At 34.7% G+C, this 24508-nt stretch overlaps 1 protein-coding gene across 1 annotated transcript in view; it reads left to right on the forward strand.

Moving 5' to 3' along the window:
* The first annotated feature begins 1617 nt into the window (after positions 1-1617).
* The window catches only part of LOC106137100 (uncharacterized), a 70220-nt gene continuing 47329 nt past the window's right edge, over positions 1618-24508 (forward strand). Inside the window, exon 1 of the mRNA XM_013337862.2 lies at positions 1618-1966. The gene's annotated coding sequence lies outside the window, so the exon portion shown is untranslated. The remainder of the gene's footprint in view (positions 1967-24508) is intronic.

Consider the following 24508-nt stretch of genomic DNA (forward strand, 5'->3'; position numbering starts at 1 on the left):
CAGTGGTCAGTCTAATTTTCCTCGAAAGATTAGAGTTAAGATGGTTTGGTCATGTGAAGAGGATGAATGAAAGCAGGTTGACTAAGCAGATATACAAGGAGAGTGATGCGGGAAAGGTCGGAGTGGGAAGACCTAGCCGAACGTATCTTGATCAAATTACGGACGTCCTGGTAAAGGGTCAGGTCACAGGTCAAAAGTTCCCGAAACCGCCGAGCTTGCATGAAGAGAGTTATGAATGTGGATGAAGCGAAGGAAGTATGCAGAGATCGTGGCAAGTGAGAGGTAGTCTCTGCCTACCCCTTCGGGAAAGAGGCGTGATTTTATGTATGTATGTATAAATGGTGCTCTTTCAACGCGTTTATTTGAGTGCTTGTTATACAATATTCAAGTTGCAAAGTTTCTTTAGTGAATATATCAAAAATGTCTTAACCGATTTTATTGCCCCATGAACTTAAAAATTCTATTAACGTATCCAATATACCTTTCAAAATTTTCAAATTTCATCAAAATCAGACCATTACAAATAATGTATTTTTGTATTACCTCTTAATTTGAAACGTAAAATTAGTTTTTTAGTAGCCTGACATAAACCTCGTACAACCTACAAGTCCGTTCCGCATGAGTAAAAAAGCTGTGTCCACTGCTGATATCGCCGTTCCAGACTTCGGGGGGTTTTATTTGGCTGGCTATAAATGACCGTTTCACACAGCATGACAAAGTGGCGCCTCTGATTAAATCAAGGAGCCTTACAGCATCACCCAATGAAGTCTTAAAAACTCCGTACTAAAATTGGCTGTTGCAAAGAAGAAGTTGTTTTCATTGCACAGATATAAATAAATAAATATATATACGGGATATTACACAGATAGTAACAACAAGTCTCTAACTTACTTACTTCAAGATTTAACTGAAGCCTAAAAATAAGGTCAAGACTGTGTTCTGCGAGTTGTGTTACGAGATACTTACTCAACGAGACTGTATTTTATAATAATTTAGTTATATATAAGTTAGTTTCTCATCATGTCCCGGCCAGGATTCCAACCTAGGACCTATTGTGACACAGAAAAGCGCGTTACCGCTGCATCACTGAGGCCAGCTATGACCCAATCTCCTTGTGGTGTCTCTCCACTAAGTTACTACCTACTTAATTAAATTACATTAATTATATTCATACATATAATCATGTCTTTACACCTTACAGGGTAGACATAAAATGCCACGTTCGAGGGTTGGTTATACGAGCAGTGACATGAATTTAGTCAAATTAAAATGATTGTTTGATAGGAATTGTACATACCCAGTTACATTTAAATAATACCTATCTAGTTTTTGATACGATTCTCTTCCTGAAGTAAAACTAAGGATTCATTAACCCAGCCATTTTATTATTCTACAGACCGCTATAAAATAGGTACCTACTGATATATTTTTTTAAATACACGCGTAATTCACTTGTGTGATAATTTCCGAAGTACTGGCTGGTTTTTTTTCTTGACTTCCTGAAAGTCTTTGTTCACCTTTGCGGCTAGTATCCGGAGATGGCATCGATCCGGTGATCAGGCAAGTAGTAGCAATCAAAACCTAGGTATTACATTCACACGGAAAACACACCCAACCCAGCCTCTCGCTTACCGCCAGTTGATAATCGACCTCTTTGGCGCGAACACGCCGTGCCGCGCTTGTCTATGCTCCACTCACGGACGCAACTTTTCAGTGACGTATTTCCTTTTAAAATTCGAATTTCCTGAATACGGACCATCATTTTTCAGGTTAAAACATTCGAATTTTAAATTGTAAAAACTAACGTGAAGTGAACGCAATGAAGGACATAGAAACTTTTTGATGAATGATAGTTTTTAATTTGAGTGCTTTTTTTTAAATAATTATTTGGAACTTTGCCGAAGGAATTGGATGAATATAATAAATCGGAAGATAGGTCAGCCCTTCTTCTGGATCTCTCTAACAGGTATTTGCTTAATCTACCTATATTCTGGTGAAATTGTGAACTAAGAGCCGGTTATTTTATGTTACCTGTAGCCGTTAATATTTTTGTGACAGATTGATTTAACTAGATAGGTAAGTAAGTAATACGAATGTCCTGACAGATCACGATTTCAAAAATAAAGATTTTTATTTCTTTCTTTCAAACTTTGTCTGAGTTATGCATTTTTTATTATTATTTCCGATGTAAGTTAGTATACTAATGAAATTAACTTAATCTTAATAATTCTTCCTCTTGGTGTTTGTTAAAATTAACCTTATAAATACTTAAATCTAATTTGATACCTACTAAGGAAATTATAACTAAAGATACCGAAATATTTATTTTTCTTTTTCTTCTTGGCCACTATAATTATACTACTTTATATATTTAATATTTATCAATATCTACTACTTAATCGAGTCATAGGCTCTGATGTATAAGGTATAGGATGCAATCGGGATACAGGGAAAATACCCAGTGGCCGAACGATTAAGACATTCGTATAAAACAGTGTGATTATAGATTCAAATACTACCGCGGCCAGACATTTTGTCTTTGTTATATCGATTAGTTACATTTATTATCGATGCTCTTACGGCGAGGGAAAACATCGTGAGGAGACCTGCACTTTCAGGCAACTGGATGTGTAAATATAATCCAATATGGGCTAGGATTACTAGCAAAAGTTGCGGAGATCAGACGCGAGTCGTTTCTTACTCGATTCCGATTCTTGGTCACAGGCACACCCCGCGCTCCTTGACGCTAGTCGGATGATGATGATGATTGTATCTAAAAATACCATGATTTCTGTTTACAACCAGTTCATCTGATCGATCATATAATTTTGACTGTCAACAATCTTGTATATTACGTATACATATCATCGAAATAGTAAAAAGCGATGCGTCGTGAAAGTGTTGACCCCACAAAACCGGCTTTGCAATGCGGACGTGTTAAATCTCTATCATATTGGATTTAATAACGTTGAAACATCGGTTAGAAACACAGAGCACTGAAGGCTACCTTGAACAGAGAGGCATTACTAGCTCTGTGGATAGCGATCACTTATTTATATTATGTACTTTTTGTAATCTATTAGCTGTTTATAACTAAGGTTTCTTATTATCTAAGTTTTCTCTTATTATCATATCATCAAAATACCTACTTGCCATGAAGTCTGGGGTACGTTATAACTACAGATAACACACGACTATTTTGTCTTAATTATAGAATAGACAGAACCTAGACAAGGTACTTCTTGTAGTCCATGCTTAGTGGTGGAATTGAGATTCAGTTATAGAGTCAGGTCTAGCCTATCAAGACTAATTGAAAATACTTATTTGATTTTTTTATTTTTTTTTATGTGCCCCTTTATTTGATAGATAAACGCTTTATTCACTATCACATAACATATGTTGGTTAAATACATAATTAACAGTAATAATAAATATAATGCAATGTGTGTATGTACCACAAATAAAGATGGACAGTGAAAAGGTACTGACTTCAGCATAGGGTCGTAGGTGTAGACACTGCAACGCTGATGATTCTGCCAGCACCATAGACCAAAGTATTTTTTTACCTTGGCTTTTTATCTTCCTTCGTTTTGGCTTTTCTTTTTTCTGTTCCAAACAGGTAGGTACTAAGGTGCGTATTTTTGAGACAGACAAATAAAAATCAAACTTGTTTATGGATTCAACACATTATTTTGGAGGTAATCGTGATTCGGCCATTCCTCATTCTGTTACGTCTAATAACTTGATTTTTCGAGGCTCGATCACATTTCCATATTTCGGAGGCCAGTAGAAGGCGATTTTAGGAAAAACAGACTTATTTGTAAGTAATTAGATGCTGCTACAAAAACACATGTACCTTCCTATGTGCATGCGTGTGGTTCATATTAAAAAAATAATTATTATTGTGTGAATTAATTTATGTACGCAAATAAACGGGTACCTACTTAACTATGAACTGAAACGAGAATTATATATTTTTTTTAATTTTAATGCTGCTTATATCATTATTGTTCGACTCAATCTAAAGATTATCTTAGCTGCTGCGTTAAGGATACAAGTTTAAAAAAAATACACCTGTAAAAATCTGACACACCTACTCAAACCAGCGTGGTCACACATCTCATCAAAGAGGTTTAGGATGCAACCTTCAGAAAGATGATTTACATCATGGTTCCGGAACTTAAGAATAGGACGAGAATAGGAGGTATGCCCAAAAAGGTGACTTCGGGAAAAGATCACATTGATCTAGTGTTGGTCTGATACGAAGAAAAACAAAGTGTGTGTCAGCAGTTCCTCTGCCCGTGCAAATTGTAATTGTTAATCAAGGGAATGGCTTGGGCAACTTGGGATTCGTCTTAGGTGATGGGCTAGCAATCTGTAACTATACATATGCATCTCAATTGTATCATTAAGGCAAACAGCTGATCAAACAGACAAACAGTTGGTTCTGTCTACCCCACAAGGGATAAAGACGTGATAATATTGTATGTATGTATAATTCCATTATTAAAGCCATACAGCTGAACGTGGCCTTTCAGCCTTTTCGAGATTGTTGGCTCTGTCTACCCTGTAAAGAATAAAGATTGCACTCTCTAAGCTTACATTCCTAGGACATCATTATCTGTTTAAAATAGATTTTACTGTTTAAAAGTCTGCAGAGAATCGATCATTCCATTTCTAACCGATTTCTATTGATGTGTAAACTAACATAAATTTAGTAGCCATAACTCTATACATGCAAGTCATTATGTTTACAATGAAGATTAATCGATATGCCGCGATTGTGTTTTGTAATATGATTATATTTGGTGACATTGGCAATTTTGCAATTAAGTTTTATAACCATTTCCTAAAGAAATTGCCTACTTGATTCGAGGATGTTTTCGTAGAAAAGAGAACTGTCGTGAAGAGGAACTTTAAAATAGAAAAACCAAAAAGTAGTTTTTACATACGTACGTACATATAGTTTTTTTTTTTTTTTATATATACTCCTCTCTCCCACGGATGCTACCTGTCACTATTTGATTCTTAATTCTATCATCAAGCCTAAAAGCTGAATGACCGAGTGGCCTATCATCAGTCTTTTCAAGACTATTGGCTCTGTCTACCCCGCAAGAGATATAGACGTGAATATATGTAGGTATTTATTTAAATACCTAGTTGATTTGCGTCAGTTTGTAAGAGTCGAGCTAATATTATAGAAAACAATTAAGGAAACATTCGAAAAGCTGAGGGAAAAGAGATTTTCATGTTCTTTTATCAATTTCATTTGTCAAACCGTCCAACATTTATATCAAAGTACATACATACATAGATACATATAATCACGTCTATATCCCTTTCGAGGTAGACAGAGCCAACAATCTTGAAAAGACTGATAGGCCACGTTCAGCTGTTTGGCTTTATGATGGAATTGAGATTCAAATAGTGACAGGTTGCTACCCCATCGCCTAAATGAAGAATCCCAAGTTTATAAGCCTATCCTTAAGTCGCCTTTTACGACATCCATGGGAACGAGATGGAGTGGTCCTATTCTTTTTTTTAATTGGTGCCGGGAACCACACGGCACTTATCACGAAATAATCTACAGTTTCATTGAAATTTTTATTTCCATACCAACAACGAGTCTAGCCTAGACTTGTCATAAAACTGAACATACAATAGGATTTCAAATGTGCAATAACCTATGCATTTCATCGGATTATATCTGCCATTTTATTACTATTGCTAACTTATTCAAATATCTAAAATGGCTTCCCACGCGAAAATTCGTCCTTCTTTTGGACTGGTGCTAATATTTTATCTAAATAGATCAATTGCAATGGTTTTGATAAACGTTTAAACAGGTAAGCAGGTTTGTTGTCCTTACGTCGTCCACGATTTAGATTTAAGAGATCTATATTTGTAAATTGACGTCCGATGAAAATGCTTGTGTAGTTTGTTCCGCCGCTTCTTCTACACATGCGCTTTGGAAGCGGTACTAGTTATAATTAGATTTAAGTTATGTGACGTCAATAAGTGATACCTTGTATCCAATTTTGAAAATAAATCTATTCTTTTCTATTCTTGTTTGAGAGATATAGTCTCTATAGTGAGGATTTTGTGTAGGTAGGTATGTGTGCTCTGCAAGGTTACGGAGGTTAGACAGGGTCGCATCGTAACACCTGACTTACCTACTCATGTCAAAGGCGAAGTTTCCAGAGAGGTGTTGGACGCAACCGGAACTAACATCAGGATAATGCATACATACATACATATGGTCACGTCTATATCCCTTGCGGGGTAGACAGAGCCAATAGTCTTGAAAAGACTGAATGGCCACGTTCAGCTATTTGGCTTAATGATAGAATTGAGATTCAAATAGTGACAGGTTGCTAGCCCATCGCTTAAAAGAAGAATCCCAAGTTTGTAAGCCAATCCCTTAGTCGCCTTTTACGACATCCATGGGAAAGAGATGGAGCGGTCCTATTCTTTTTTGTATTGGTGCCGGAAACCACACGGCACCAGGATAATGATGACTTGAATTTTGAAAATCGAATCTGTAACAATTGTTTGGTTATAAATATGTGGTTCTTATTAAATATGAACTATATGTCATATAAACTAATAATTGCACGCTATATGCTGCACCTATTGGCAATTATTTGTCGTAGGTAAGTTCAATATGTCGGCTGAAGGTCGTAAACAAGTTTTGCGACAAGTGTATCTACATACAAACACCTACGTGACATAACATAGAATTGCAATTCTTAAACTTAAGCGAAATTGCCAGAAAAGATTTTGATTAAGAAATATTCAGGGTAAAATCAAGCCTCTTTCTTCGATAAGTAGGCAGATACTACGTCTTTCCATTTGCTACAATACATACATACATACATATAATCACGTCTATATCCCTTGTGGGGTAGACAGAGCCAACAGTCCTGAGCGGACTGATAGGCCACGTTCAGCTATTTGGCTTTAAGATAGAATTGAGATTCGAATAGTGACAAGTTGCTAGCCTATCGCCTAAAAAAAGAATCTCAAGTTTGTAAGCCTATCGCCTTTTACGACATCCATGGGAAAGAGATGGAGTGGTCCTATTCTTTTTTGTATTGGTGCCGGGAACCACACGGCACAATTTGCTACAATCCCTGCATATTTCTTCTGCTTCTACCACATTCCTCTCTTTATGCAAAATTCGACCTTTCGTCAAGACTTCCCCGATTTTATCAATGTTTCAAGAAGACTACAGCTGAAAATACCGGTTTATCATTCCAGGGGGCCTACGCCAGAGGTTGCCCACCAAATGTTTAGGGGTTGCTTTCAAAACTATTTGTTAGTAAAATTAAAAATATTGAAGGTGGACGCGGTCCACCTGCTTTTTCTACGGCCATAGAATGCTTTTGACATGTGTAGTGTAAGGTGGTAAAGAGAAAATTCCACAAAATTTTCAAGGGATTTTCATGTTCAAAATTGCGAGCGAAATTTAGTATAATAATATATAGGTATGTATAATTCATACAGTACTGGCCAGGGGTTAATAAATGAAAGGCTTAACTTGATTACAATTGTAAATGCTTATCTTACCAATTGTCATTATAAAGATTTTGATAATGACCCACGCTTAAAAGGCAACATAATTAAGTATCTGACCACGTCTTGCATTCTTGTTTAGTGTGAATGAATTTAAAGTAGTTGGCTATAGCGATTGGCTATTTTAATTTTAACGCCATCTTGCAGCTCACCTTGACATTTTGTATATCCGAGACCGGTGTGAATCCTCTTTTATTTAATTTGCGTTCGCGCATTCTGATTACCATTTTAAATAGTTTAGCGACATTCTAAAAGTTTATTTTATTTTTGGTATCGTAAAATAAACTTTAAAAGTACTTATAGGTAGATATTAACCTTGTGCCGTGTGGTTCCCGGCACCAATACAAAAATGAATAGGACCACTCCATCTCTTTCCCATGGATGTCGTAAAAGGCGACTAAGGGATAGGCTTACAAACATGGGATTCTTTTTTAGGCGATGGGCTAGCAACCTGTCTCTATTTGAATCTCAATTTTATCATTAAGCCAAATAGCTGAACGTGGCCATTCAGCCTTTTCAAGACTGTTGGTTCTGTCTACCCCGCAAGGGATGTAGACGTGACCATATTTATATGTATGTATCTTACCATTAACAGTTATTTTTTTTTAACACAAGATGTGCAAAGTAAATGTATCTCCCTTTCTAAATTATTGAAATTCTGATATTCTATTTGTCAATTAAATCCAGATCAAAATAAAGACTTTTAATATCTTTGGAAGAGTCAAAGCCAAAAATGTGTAACATTGTTAATGAGCTTTCAAATAACTTTGTTAGAAAATTATTTTCTAACAAAGTTATTTGAAAGCCACTAGGTACATCAATTTTTATATTTTCTGAAAATATAAAAATTGATGTACCTAGTGGCAGAGTTGCGCCATTCGAAGACAGGCAAACGTACGGTTAGATTTCAATCGTAACTATCGTCGAAGCAATACCTTTCAGGCCATTGTTTATTTTGTGCTAACATCAGCACAAAGTTCAAGGTGCAAGGTTGCATCACAAATGGAGTAAACAATAAATAAATGCTTGCCAAATCTATCCAACAACCATAACACGATAGCAGGTGTATTAAAATAGTGTGCGAAATTATTTCGTATAGAATTATTTGCGTCTCGTAAAGTCGACAATTATTGCAAAGCATGCTTGAATGTATTATGGAGTTTTTGTTCGGAGTTTGGAGCGAACGGCTGAAGCAAACGAAGTTTGGCATTTAAAGATAGCCTCCTTCAGTGCACTCCCACAGTTCCCGAGAATTCTAAGTTCAGTTACATATGAAAATTAGGTCATTCCTTTTCTTTGGTATGTAGTATGGAAAATAACATTTTTCTTAGGTCCGGTTAATCCGGGGTCCGCGGGTAAAAAGAAACTTACTCAGCGGAAAGTGTAAACGATTTATAATATTGATTGAAAGATGATTGATATTATAATTTGGATATTGTTATTCAAGACACCAGTCAACTGTCATCGGCAAAACTTCTTTGATTTCAACTTTTTGTTTTCTGGTTGGATGAAGTGACGTTTACGGTCAGGCTTTTTAAAAAAAAACTAGAAACCATGACTACAGTGTATATATTTTTATAATGTTAAGTAAAAACGTAAATAAGAAGAAACTTTTGCTGGTCTGATGCGTAGTTCCAGAACAATAGAAATCGTAAATGCGTCATTGCCAAAAATAAACGTAGCTTTGACACCTGTATCTACAATTCAACACTTTATCAAACAATGGAACCCTGTCATTTCTCTAGTTCAAAGTGACTCTTTTTTGCAAAATAGATGATAACAATGAGACATTGTCAAGATGTCGTCGCACTCAAATTAATCTTTATTTTTCAAACTTTGGATCTAGAAAATACTTATGAATTATGTATACTATAATTAATTTATTTACCATAATAAAATGGAAGAAGTATGCAAGAATCGTGGCTAATAGAAAGGTTTAGTATCATGTATGTGTGTTTAATAGTCTGTTCCTATTGAGAAAATAGACTGTAAATTTCGAATCTCCTTTTCAGTTTATTATCGAAATAGCTACTTATTATAAACAATCTAAATAGAACAAATTATGAAAATCGGTTGCCTGGAAAATTTTAACAATAAGTTGTAGAATAAAAAGCAGTTCCAATTCAAATTATAATGTTTAAATTTTGAAGCAACCAGTAAGAATTAAAAGAGAGTTATGATATCGCTATCATCAGTACTCATATTAAAATGTACCCTCTGTCTATTTGCCGTCATCTCGAAAAGTTGTAGGGTAAGTCCGGGGTAGTTGGCCATAGTTTTTTCTTAGCTTTACTAGAAATCAAATACTAATATTTTTATAATTATATTTATTTTTTATTAAACTTTAAAGAATCAACTTTGATATTACAAACATAAAAGTAACAACTTCTAATGAGAACACCTTACTTATTAAGGTTTTTTTAAAATCACAAGTGGCCATCTCTCCCGAGGTGTCCGGGTGTGATGGCCAAGGCATTAGAGGTAAGATGGCCATAACTTAATTCTAGGCTTATAATTACTTTTTGGTCTCATTTTTACTTTTAAGTCTTCTTTTCTCTTCGCCACATCTGGAGCACTTCAGTTGTGGCGGTTTCAAATGCAGTACAGTGTTCGTGAACCCAAAACTGGTACACTGTACATTGAAGCCAGTCTTCGATGAGAAGTGTTTCGTAGTAGTTCTCACCACATCCACGACAGTTGTCTTTTTTGTCTAACTTTCTGTTTTTATTCTTATCTGACAATATTTTTAATGGAATATCGTCACTATTATCAGATAATATTCGAATGGCTTTTCTTTTTACATATTGAACAGTACCTTTTCTTGTCTCCTCCTTTTCCTTCTTTATTTTGACACATTTTCTTACGTTTTCCTTTTTTTACTTTTTTCTGCAGCATTTTTTCTAGTTTTGATGTGTTCTTCCGATGTCAATAGTGTTCCAACTTGCTTTGCTCGTTTACGCACTTCAATCAATTTTTGTGGAATAGGTGATATATCCTGTAAAATTCGAGATGGGGTGTAATCTGGATCTTTACTGGATGAAACCTCTTTCGGAGTGCTCGGATGTGAAAGATTAGACGTCTTGGCAGTTCTTACGGAAATTTTTGATCTTTTAGAACTGATTACGGGGCTATGGTATGTTTCACTTCTTGATTCATGAGAACACCCTGGTGCAGGTTCCTTTTCATTGTCCACAACAGATGCACATTGGGAAAGCTCTTGTGTAGCAGAAGTATTCGTTGAGTCACTAGATTATTGAATAAATGCGTAATCTGGCACCGTTTCTGGGTTGAGAGGATACACTCCAGTTGATAAACATCATTTCTGTACCATGGCAATAGTGCTAATTGCAGTCGGTATACGATGGCCATATGGCTATCATACACCGATTACAATTGGCCATCTCTCCTTCTTTTCCGTGCAAGATGGCCACAACTAAAACTAAAACAATTCATGACACGAAACAAATAATTTTGAGGTAATAACTTAGCATTGTTTGTATACTTTGCAACAAATACAAATATCACCATTATTTTCAGAAACTGAGACCACAGTTGTATAAAACAATTGACATCAAAATAATATTCACAGTAGTCGAAAGAAAAAACAAAGGATTTACTTACTTTTTCTTTTTTTTTTGCCAAATCTTTTGCCGTACCGTTGCTCTCACGGACGACGCGCGGCGAACTAAACGGTTAACAGTGACATCTAGTCAACGAGTCCCTGAAATATTTCCATAGGCCATCTCTCCCCTATGGCCATCTACCCCGGACTTACCCTAGATGGATTTTGTTCTCTGTTGGTCGGGAAGAGGGTTTTTTGAGGAATGTATCTACAAAACTTTAATATGGTTCACTTTTTTTACTGCGAGGTTTTGTAACTGTAACTTAGTTTTTATGAATTAGTGATACGAAATATTTCATAATAATATTCCCACACAGACGTGTTTAGTCTTAATTAAATTATCGTGATGTTCAAAGGTTTAGATCATTAGTGAAATAAAACATGTGAAGATGCGTTGCTCAACGAAATTGCCTACTTAAACAAAAGATTAGCGATGTAATGCTGCCTAAGGTTAATCGATTTGATGGAAGGAACGAAAGAGTTTGTGATTCGGTCCTCGTTTTAAAAATAAAAATAAATCTGGAATTATGAAAGCACTTAAAACTAGAAGTTGACTATAAACATATAGTCACGTCTATATTCCTTGCGGGAATAGACAGAGCCAACAGTCTTGACAAGACTGATAGACCACGTTCAGCTTTCAGCTTGATGATAGAATTGATATTCAAATAGTGACAGGTTGCTAGCCCATCGCATAAAAGAAGAATCCCAAGTTTATAATTATTATTTATATCTGATATTCCTTAGTCGCCTTTTACGACATTCATGGGAACGAAATGGAGTGGTTCTATACTTTTTTTTATATTGGTGCCGGCAACCACACGGCTATAAAATTGTGCAATTTAATTAATTTAAAATATGTACAGACCAAAGAGGTTTTATTGCATTTTTAGTGAGTACTGCTTACCCCAGTAGTACCTTTAGGTATGATTTCGAACGACTATCAGTCGTATGGTATTAGAATTGTCCCTTTCGTCTTTTACTAAGGTCGCGTGCAGACTGCTTTGCGGGGTAAGAATCATTGCCAGGTGTTGGCGAGCTATCGAAATTTCCATATTTCAGGCTTTTATCAGCAATTTTCATAGTTTTGTATATTGGCTCGCAGGTTTTTTTGTATCTAAGAAATTCTGACATAAGTCCATAAAGTTATCTTTTAAACCTAAACTACACACATCATAATGTCTTTATTCCATACAGGGTGGAGTCAATAGTCACGTCAAGTGTAACTGTATGGCCTAATGATGGCTTTGAGCTTCAGATCGTAATCCTATCGTCTAAAAGAAGAATCTTACGATAAGTTATGCCTTAATGGACTTTTACATTTTGAGCGAGAAGAGAAGCAGCTGTACTGTACGCCCTTAACATCGCACACGCGACGCCGTTTTTATCGTGCGACAAACTATTGCTGTCCCGTTTTACGTCCTAATAATAAGCGAACAAGCGATAGTTTTTCGCGCGACAAAAATGACAAAAATGCTCTAAAACAATACGAGGGGCACATATTTCGTATCAATCATGTACCAAATAATCCTCTTGGTTTCAAATGATTAAAACACAATGTGATTTTGGAAAGTTTTAACTACGAGTAAGACAAAACCTCGTCTCATATAAATAAACACACGTTTATTTTCACCCGGTACTTTATAGTTTGAATTTCATTATCATAATATCATAACTTATCTTTCTACTTTACAAGTAATGGTATAACTACAACTTATTATTTTGTACTACTAATGGTACTTTATGTATATGGTTCAAGTGTGTTTTATGTTCTCGGTATTTAAGAATAAGGTCACTCTAATCACTCCATATCTTTCCTTTGGATGTCGTAAAAGGTGACTGGGGAAATAGATCAATTAATCTTGTGCAAGCTTAGTAGCTTAGTCAATTTTCGTTTTAAAAATTAAAGTATTTGCAATGCATTTAAAGTCACGCCCTTTTTCCGAAGGGACAGAGGCAACATCCTTCTATTTGCCATCATGCCGGCATACTTATTACGCTTCAATAAAATTTGTAACTCCCCATATTTAATCGGGGTATGTTAATTTAACCTAAGCTAAGAATAAATTTATTGTTATAAATTTATGTGCAATAAAGGGCTATCTACGTTCTTCTAGGCCTTCCCCTTCCAACTTTGCCATTTATCGTTACTTAATAGGTATATATTTGTTTAATCAACCAGCTTTCGTTCATCCTTTGCACATGACCAAACCATCTAAGCATTTATTTTCTATTCTTGTCATCAGGCGTATCTTCTTTCATCACACATGGCTTTCCGACATTTAGATATACACATGCATAAATTAGTATAGATATTTTAAAACAAACTATGTAGATACATATGTTGATAAGTTAACCCATTTGCAAATCTCAGTTTGGACATTACCAAAATTGTAAACCCATTTGCTTCACAATGCACATCAAATGGTAAAGTTTAACGGATTATATTGCCCAAGCGTTCCTAGATTTACGTTTGCCGGCCGAATAAGTAAATAGTTGAGCAATTCTTAAACGAGATTTAGTAGAGCGCCATATATAGAGAGCACAGAATAACCCTCACATACGCATTTGTATGTTAGTTTTAAGGTGGGCCCAGTGTTGCCATAGTGTTTTAAATTTTTGTTTTGCGGTTTATTAGAATGCGTTTTTGTTTTTCTGTAGTCTTTTACGCCTGATGGTAAAAAAAATACAAATGCAATGAACCCAAATGAGTAAATGTTATTTCGATGTCAATTAAATCATGTAAAATTCTTAATACCTACTTATTACATTCAAATATTCTAATGAATGAAATTCTATTGAAAATTCTTGTAGTATTTATTTGCAATAATAGGTTTTGTTTAATATAAGAGCCAAATCATTATTTAGTTTTTTCTTTTTTTTGTTTGAGTCGCGAATCATTTGCAGAATTTTTGTTTCATTCAGTTCGGTTTCCCGCAGAACTGTTTTTTTAAACACGCGCGCAATGATATCAGTTTTTGCTCAATTTCTGCGACTCATAAATAAATTCCACTCGTTTGGATGTATCCTAAGATAATCTTCTGTGCTCTTAATATTTGCTTTAGTGAGTGAGAGATTTGTGACGATGTCGTAACGATGTGAAGATACTCTTGATTTTCAGTCTGCAACTAACGGCTTTGCATTCTTAGGCATATGAGCAGGAAGGGATCTTTTCTTTATAGCGCAATCCCGCAATTCCCAGACGACTTTAAAAATTAAAATTCGGGAAGATATAGTAGCTTAGACGACACATTTCTTGCAGTAAAAATTAACTTATATTGTTTGTCTGACAACAGCCCCTGTTCGGAATATCAGATTTTCTGGCCGAGCGAGCGAAATATTAAAACCTTAAATTCAATACGGAAACTGCAACTTATAACGATCCAAATATGGTCATATCGTAATGTAGAGCACAAGGTGAACGCTCGGACCGTTTTGGTGGCAAAAATGTTGAAGGAATTTAGTATTCATTTCACTTTTTTTTTCATATCATCGTACACGTGAAGGACGAAGAGTCACGCTGCCTAATAACTCGTAGAATACACAAGCTTTTACCTGCCTTAACGTCTCTTAAAGGTCTAGTGTATATCTCAGTCAAATTTATATTACAAATTTAATGATGTGCGTATTCCCGCCAAAAGTTGTGCTCATTGCGATTGGTTTTTCTTTTCTTCGTTGTAGTAATCAAACTTCTTCATGAGCTTACTTTTATCAGTGTCGAGTTTTAGTCAGTTTTCGTTATAATATTCATTTTAATTTAAATTTATTGAAATGGTCCGGTTATAGCTGTGGATTACTTCGCCCTTTCTCAAGACTTTTTGGGACGTTCGGGTTCCCGCCAAAAAGTCCGTGCCCATTTCACTTTCGGAGCAAGTGTAGTGTAACCTCATTATTTGTGGTGTTGCCTTGTTGTGCATAGTGGTTAGAGCCACGTGCTCGAACACGGTTTATTAAGGCCTGTCTACAAGAGATTTTTACAACACATAGATTTTTGAGACAGCTATATATGTATTTATTTTAAGAACTTTTTAAATTAATTTTTATCTTTTCTATTCTTAGTTAGAGTAGGCGACGAATCTTTCCTTCATGTAAAGGATGTAAATTAATTGAAATTATGATTAAAATGGCACCTGCATTTTAAAGAACAACAGTCAGTATCTCATCTTTTATCACTTACCCCCGTAGACAGAGCCCTTAGTTACAAAAAGACTAAAAAGCCACGTTCAGTTGGATTGAAAAAAATTATAAGTGCCTAAGATTTTAATAAGTGGAATATGTCGTGGCAGACGAGGCCGAAACTTCACTCCCGCTACATAGTAACAAATATTACGAAAATTATACACCGCTATTCGAATTATTATATCCCAGCTAATGAAAGTAACAGGACATACAGACAGACACCTCAGACCGGACGCGAATAACTCTACAGTGAAAGTAGAATTTGTGTATATTTGTATATTTTAAGAGACACGATTTAGTGAGCAATTGATCAAGAAATGAATGATATGCCATTTTTTATAAATTGTAAGCTTAAATACTGGTTTGGTATCGAAGAAGAAAATATAGTGTGAGCCTGCCGCTTTTTTTCCGTGATTGTAAAAGGTAGGCTAATAAACTCGAGATTCCTCTTTTAGGCGATACGCTAGCAACCGGTCACTATTTGAATCCAAATTCCATTATAAAGCCATACAGCTGAAGGTGGTTATGTGAACTTACAGTCTTTTCAAGACTCTTGGCTGTTTGCCTGTTTCTTACCTCGTAAAGGATAACATACATATGTATATATAAAAAAATTACATACATACATATAAAAAAATTATCATATCTATATTCCTTGAAAGGTAAGGGATAAAGACATGATTAAATGTATGAAAAAAAAAGAAACTTAATCTTCGGTTTAAATGTTTTAATCTGTGGCGCTTATAGATGTGGTTGTTAGGTAATTAGAAAATTTGTAGTGTACCGCTACTTTTAAATTTAGAATGGGCATTATATTTTTATGCCGCAAATTTATAACCACAAACAAATTAATTTGTATATTTTTAATTGTCAGTTCTAATTGTTCAAATCATCTGTGACCGTGCCCTTACAGTAAATGCGACCACAGAGTACATAAAGGCAATGAATCTAACTTGATCGAGATAAGAAAGAGTTTGCGGTTTTGTTTTTGCAGTAACTGTGTTAATAATTAATTAATAAAAATTTTCTTTAATAGTACCGATTTAATTCATATACAAAATTAATCATAATTAGTCAGAAAATTTAAACAGAGTTTCTTCTTTGGTCGCCTTACACGACAAGCAAAAAGATAGGTAACTAGAGAGATAAATTTTACAAAAAGGGATAGAGTTTGGAGCGGTCCCATCCTTCTTTTCAGGAAACCTCACGGCATTTTATTCATAAGATCATCTTTTGAATACCATTCCTATGACAAGATAACAACTTACTAAGATCTTATAAGACAATACCTACTATCGTCACAATTCTTACTAACAAAATTACACGATACACAGGTACGGAGAGCAAAAAAAATTGTAACATCAATTTTATGAAGAAAAAAGGCTGGTGTATTTGTGGGTGAAATGCTTTACATTAGTTTTTAAATCTGTGGTTATATGTAATTGTTCGTGTTAGGTTATGTATGATGTGTTCCAATTTTAAATAAACAGTTTTCGCAATGTCATCTTGTTTTGCATTTTCTTGGATAAGTTTCGGCAATACAGAATACAGATTTTATTTATTAAAAGAAAAACCAACCATTTAACAAAATAAATTCAAAAATTTTAAGTAAATTCTATGACATTTAAATTTCATAATTGTCTTAACTTATAATTTAAAAAATATTTATCATTTCAAGAAGAAACGCCTTTTCTTTGTATTTGAATGTTCATGTGTTTTCCATCTGTAATTATGTAATGTACGTACTTATAATTTGTACTTGTTTACCAACACCGAGCTAACACATAGGTCAAAGAACGAAGGAACTTAAACTTATGTCTAAATTACAACATTATTGTTACGAGTACGTCTTGCATAACATATGCGTTGCATTTGTATGTATGTATTTAAAACCCTTTTATGAATGATCGTTATTAATTGAGAAGCGCTTCGTGAATATCATGGATATTTTGTTATATAATTAAATACAAATTTAATATGATTAATGAATATTTCCTACATACCTAATATTATTCACGTATTTATTTCTAACGGGGTAAACAAAGTTAATAATTTCGGGAACGCTTAAAGTTCAGGTTCAGCTTAATGACAGAATTGTGGTAAGATAGTAAGAGGTTGCCGGCCCATCGCCTAAAAGAATCCTAAATTTGGAACCCATCGCTAAGATTGACTTTACACAAAAATAGAAGTATCTGGTACACACTTTCTTCCATAGCAAAACTATTGTAGAAGCTTGTGCTCCCAATAGTATTTTATCTTAAAATTATAATTGTCTGTTCTGCAGACGGTACCACCGCACACATGTAACGGTACGCCTCACGTGCGAGTTGATGTTTTAAATCTAGATTTTTGCTCCGAATTTCACGGCCCTGATACGAAGATAGGCGATAACAGCTGCGTTACCCTATAAGTAGAAAATATAATCAGTAACTGAGAAATGATTGAGTTAGACTAGAAACAATTGACAAGTCATTTTGTAATCCGTGTTAAGCACAATGATTGTAATAAATAAATAAGAAATGATCATTTATTCAATTCCGCTATGTGCTATTTTAGTTTATTTGGAAAACATACTGTCATTTATCTTTTACAAAATCTCATTTAGTTACTTTAGACCATTTCGATGTTTTCGCATAAGTTTTTTATAAGTCTATATTTTTTAAGTTCTATTCACGGTATTTTTTAAGTTTTTTTTAAATCGAGAGTGTCTATCATAAAAATCGTTACATGAATGTAGATGAAGCGAAATAAGTGCGCAGAGATTGTGACGAGTGGAAATATTTTGTTATTCTCTATGGTCAGCTCATGTGTATTACATTAACATATGAGTTTACATGCTGGTCAGTCCCCATAGCGTAGCACGCGCGACGCCGTTCTTATCGCACGAAAAACTATAGCTGATTCGCTTATTATTATGACGTGAAAAATTGTAAGGCCATTGCTTCTCTTTCCGTGCAAATTGTAAAAGTCAAATAAGGGGAAGACAGATAAACTTAATCATTCTTTGGGCTAACAACCTTCCTCTCATGGGTCTACTGGAAGAGATTTATATTGAAATAAGTAGCACCTTTGTACTAGAATTACTTTATTAAATGCTTCTGTATATATTTTTGTGTACATAAATAAATAAATAACCTTTCACTATCACTGAATCTTTTTATTATTTTGATTATGATATTCTTAATTTGATTAAACCAATTGGCTCTATCTAACCCGTAGTGAATAAAGACGTAATATGTGAGCGTAGGTGTGAGTTAACATAGTGTCAGAAGTTTGATGAGATAATCATAATTTAGTAACTAATCAATGGTTATGCAAAGATATACATAAGTTACCTTTTTTGTTATGATTACCTATCACATTTATAAGTAAAATATTAATTTGAAGTTCAGTTAGCAAAAATAACTTTATTATAACTTAGAATTGGATAGAATTAACTTGATGCACTTTCTTCAAAAGAAAATTGGATTACGTACATAAGTAACATAAGAATACGGAACGTAAGTTAAAATCTAGTTCACCTAAAATACTTACATCTACAATCAAGTTACGAATTCCCGACGTGTGACTATTCTCAAAGCCTTACAAAATCTCTTGTAAAATCTTGCCGAATTTGCCAAGACGAACCGGTTGCGTTTATAGTATGATGACAGGTGGCACGTGTTATATCATTGTTAGAAATATCATTAACTAGGTTCTACTCGCAGCTGCGCTTGCCCGAATTTAGCGTTTCCTATAAAAGAACACGGGTTTTTCGCAATCCAAACGGAACTTTAATTTTCACCGGGATTAAATCCTGTTCTATTTTCACCGGTATTAAAAGGTATGTCCTGTCCTCCAGACTGTTACTAATATATAGGAGTAATTTTAAGAACACTGGTTCAGTTTAGCTGTGAAGAGGTAACAAAAAAACAAATTTTGTAATACTATAGCTTTTAAACCCAGCTTCGCCCGCGCGTAGGTATTATGTGCAAAAAATCCCACACGGGAATTTATTCGGGGAAAGTATAGATAGATTTCAATGGGCCAAAAAGAATACCCAATATTTCTAGACGATTAGTTAAAGGTTTTCCTGTGACGAGGTAACAAACAAACTCACTTTCGCATTCATAATTTTATTATGGATGACAGTAAGCACGTGTTATATCATTGCTAGAAGTATCATTGGTTTGATTATCTCATTTCGTCGTGTGGCGAAAACACGTGAGATTCGAGTTAGTAATGGAATTACCAAGATTTTTTGTTTAAATCTATTCAAATAAAACTCTTCCATTACTGAGTGATGACGGACAAAGTACAGTCTACACCACTGGATGTATAGACTTGTTTAGCATGTAGGTTCCGTAATATGGTCAAGGATGCACTGAGAAAAATTTCCCGAAATTAATGGTAAGTTTCATTATACTGGGATCCCTTTCATTCGACTAATTTTTTTTTGTCCTATTTAGGTTTGGCATAATGAGTTACGCATACTATTTTTTGTCATAATAGTTTTTTGACATAATTGGTTTTGGCATACTATTTCAATAGGCATAAATATAATTTAGACTAATTTATTTTTTGCGCGGAGCAGATGTAGTATAAAACGCTATAAGGCGAGTACTTCTTAGGTTAGGTTAGGGTATGCTAATAGTAGGTATGCTTACTAAAGTTATGCCAAATAATATTAAGCGTAACAATTATTAGGCTAAACAAAGGTATGCCACGTAAAATTATGACACAAAATTTTATGCTAATAGATAGACAACCCATTATACGCGACCTCAAGTTTATACTAAGATTTGAACTACAACCTTAGTGGTCGTATGAATTAGGTGCGTGAATGATGCGTACTCACGCATTACGTAGTAATGGAAAAGCCAAGATTTTTTTTACAATTACAAAAATTATACTTAGACTTGAATTTGAGCGTCGGTGATCGAACGGACAAATATGCACAGTGACACAGGTTCAAATCCTATTTCGGCCATTTTTCGGCGACTCAAGGACTTTTAAAAACATTTTACCCATTCCATGGTAAAGTTAATGCCTGCAGTTTTAGTAATACGTAAAATGTGCAAAAATTTTTAAGAGGTAGATTTTGAATTCACAAATTTGTTGAAGAAGCAGTTGAAATATTGTAATTTTGGGGCATGTAAAAAACACTAACATGCTGTTTTTAACGTAATTTGATCTTAAAAGCTAACAAATTCATGCAATTTGAAAACTTAAGGCAATGATAATTTTAAAACAAGTTTCATACATAATTAACTAAATATTTGGTTCGACCTTACTTCAGCATAATAAATAACAAAATGGCTACTTTAAACATGTTTTACTTCTAACTTATAGCAAAGTCAGAAGTTTATAATCTTAATTAATATGTTTCTTTTTAATTTCTATTCCATCATTGATCACGTTTTTAAAAAAAATAACATAGGTGGCGTGTGGTTCCCCGCACACTAAAAAGAAAATAGAATTGTACAACTCCATCTCATTCCTGGCTGGCAAACTGTCACTATTTAAATTTCAATAATATCATTATGCCAAACAGCTGACTGATAAGACTGTTGGCTCTGTCTACGCCGCAAGGGATATAGACGTGATAAAATGTATCTACGTATATACAAATACTTACAGACTATTGTGTATTATTAAAAGCGTATTTGTAATCCAATTCAAAAAGGATTTTTACGACCGGAAGTGTGGCCATCCGGAAATGAGAGAATCTTTCATGGGAACTGACACGCCCTTGAATTCGATCACCGAATCGATACAAATAAAAAAGTCGAATGTATCGAATTATGTGAACATCGGTTTATAAATAGCACTCGACCATGTAATTTTGGTTCAATTGGCATGATAATTTCATTTAGAGAGTCGGCTTTGTTTTATTATCGACTTAAAAAAGGTAAAAGGTTCGAATCCTACCTGATCATTAGCCCACCGGTGATCTCTATAACCGTTGTGATATTTTTCTACAATATTTTTCTTTCAATAAATTATAAATGAAAGAAAATAAAAAATGTTTTGAACAATAAATACTTCCTAACTATAATTATATGCCCATTCATTAAAATTTCAAACGAAGAAGGTGTATCCTGAATTACCTCGTAATTTATCTTAGTGTAATTTCCTCTGATAAATTAACTATTAATTTGTGCCTTGTGGTTTCCGGCACTTAAGAATAGAACCATTTCATATTTTCCCCATGGATGTCGTTAAAAGCAACAAAGGACAGGCTTAATAATAATTGGGATTGCTCCTGTAGGCGATGGGCTACTTGTCACTATTTGAATTTCGATTCCATCATAAAGCCATACAGTCTTTTCAAGACTGTTGGCTCTGTCTACCCCGCAAGGGATATAGACTTGAATATATGTATGATGTAGCAATAGTGTAGAAAAGTTACCAACCACACTACAATAACACTTACACTATAGTTATAGCGACGGGTTTAAGCGAAACTATGACGTTTTTGAAACGATATTCACCATAAGTAGGTATGTTTGAATCTCAATTCTATCATTAAGTCTTTTTTTTTGTTATCGAAGGGAAAGTGTGGGAATCCTGGCACCTAATGATCCAGCCTACCCACCCACCCAAAGCCTACCATCTGAACGTCAGTCTTTCAAGACAGTCGGCTCTGTCTACCCCGCAATGTAGAAGTGGTTATATGAATGAATGAAAAACTACTTAAATAGGTATGTAGTTAATAATTGGCCAATTTTCAAACAATTTAAAATTTGAATTTCAATTTCTTCACATATTCCGAATGGCAATAAAATTGCAAGTCTTATCTATCAATCGATTGCATGTCCGATGCATTGGAAACGAATCGAGTAGTTGCATCGAATAATCGAATGGTTAGTTAATTAGCGAATGAATAAACATGATTGTAATGACAGTGGATGTGGGTTACTAGCTTCTTACGCGTTCTCATGAAGTTTTAATGATTTTAATTGATCGGAAAAATGGAAAAAGCGGCCACTTATCTCGATCTATATTTATCTAGTAAGACAGATGGAGTCTCTTCCACTCTGACCTTCGTGACTGGGTTAGGTATAGGAGAAGATGACCATGATGTCGATTAACGAATTTTCATAAGACAAGACACAACGTAAGAATCTTACCTCTCACTCTTTATCTGGAGTTTACCTGAAAGATAGAAAGAAATATAAATATATACAATAAATAAATATATACGGGACAAATAACACAGATTGAGTTAGCCTCGAAGTAAGTTTGAGACTTGTGTTACGAGATACTAAGTCAACGATTTATAATAAATACTTATATAGTTGTCAAGGATCGTGGCAATGGCTAAGATATATTTGTCACCTCCAAGAATAAGGCGTTACCATAATACAAGTACATACCTATGTATGGATACGAAGTTTGTTTTTGCAAATTATAAATTTTTTGATATTAGTCATATCAAGCTCCTGAATTTTTGTTGAGCTTTGAAATTGAGATGTTTATTAGCCAACTAGGTGTTTTAATTAAATTAAAATAATTGCAAATTAATTCACGAGGAAGTTCATTAACAGCAACTAAGAAGATAATTTGCTTGTTGCTGAATTTTGGAATTTTTTGTGTTTTTTTTTTTAATTTAACCTCTTGTTGTATATGACTCCAAAAGTGTGCCAGCTTACCCGTTTTGTACTTCCTCCCAAACTTGAATAAGGATGTTTCCTGTTATTTGTCTCTTCCCGGGATTTGAACCCGACCTCTTAGCCACCAAGCAGACCCTTTAACCACTAGACTATAGAGGCAGTAAGACATCAGAGCGTGAAATAAAAGCCAGATCACTAGGTTATACAACCAGTGGTACCTGCTTCACTCTACGTAACTTTTTGTGTGATATATGATTAAGACAGAGTTATAAGTAACTGGATGGGTTAGTGTGGTCAGTGCACTGACCTCAATAACGTAGTGTGGACTTCATATCACTACTCACATACATGTACATACATATGGTCACGTCTATATCCCTTGCAGGGTAGACAGAGCCAACAGTCTCGAATAGACTGACTGGCCACGTTCAGCTATTTGGCTTAATGATAGAATTGACATTCAAATAGTGACAGGTTGCTAGCCCGTCGCCTACAAAAGAATCCCAAGTTTATAAGCCTATCCCTTAGTCGCCTTTTACGACATCCATGGGAATGAGATGGAGTGGTCCTATCCTTTTTTGTATTGGCGCCGGGAACCACACGGCACATACATGTATGACATGTATGACGTCTCAGAACAAAGCCAGCGTTCTCGAAAAGACTGAATGGCCACGTCCAGCTGTTTAATATGTGAGATTCAGATACTCGTAGCGTCAAGAGAGTCGGTGGTCGAAGTGGAAAGGTGCCATTTTAAAATGCGTAATGCGCATATAGATACCTACAGATTCAAATGCCACCTCGGTCATTTATTTCTATTTGGATGAATGAATAAATGAAAGATTTATTTGAAATAACGTACACAAGCTTCCCAAATACATAATATCTATACTAATATTATAAAGCTGAAGAGTTTGTTTGTTTGAATGCGCTAATCTCAGGACTTATCTACTGGTACGGATTGAAAAAATACTTTTGTGTTTAATAGACCATTTATCGAGGAAGGCTTTAGGCTATATTACATCACGCTTCCATTTTTAGGAGCGAAGAAATAATAGAAAATGTGAAAAAACTGGGAAAATTATTCACCTTTGAGTGCTTTAATGATGCCCAAAATAAAAATTCCATGCGGACGGAGTAGCGGGCACAGCTAGTAAAATAAATAAAAAAGAATTCAACTCTAAGCAGGTGTGCGCTGCAGAATTAATTTGAATATTAACCGAATCTATTAGTACGAGATCCAGCTGCAAAATCACTACGTTCATCGCGTAGTTAATCAAACTCACATTTTAACATACATTTATGAATAGGATAATACATAGATAATAGGGTGCCAGTCAATAAGTGGCCGCAAGTAATTTTAATTAAATTAATGTTAATTAATTTTCCAAAAAAAATTTCGTTCACTTGTTTTTTAAATAAAATATCATCCACATCATAGAAATGTATGTAAAGAATTCGAAAATCAATGGGTGCCGTTACACACTCGGCCGCAACTACTACGCAGCCAGGTGTAAACAGGTAATATTTTGGTCTATTT

The sequence above is a fragment of the Amyelois transitella genome, chromosome 22 (genome assembly GCF_032362555.1).
Source record: "Amyelois transitella isolate CPQ chromosome 22, ilAmyTran1.1, whole genome shotgun sequence".
Lineage (NCBI taxonomy): Eukaryota > Metazoa > Arthropoda > Insecta > Lepidoptera > Pyralidae > Amyelois > Amyelois transitella.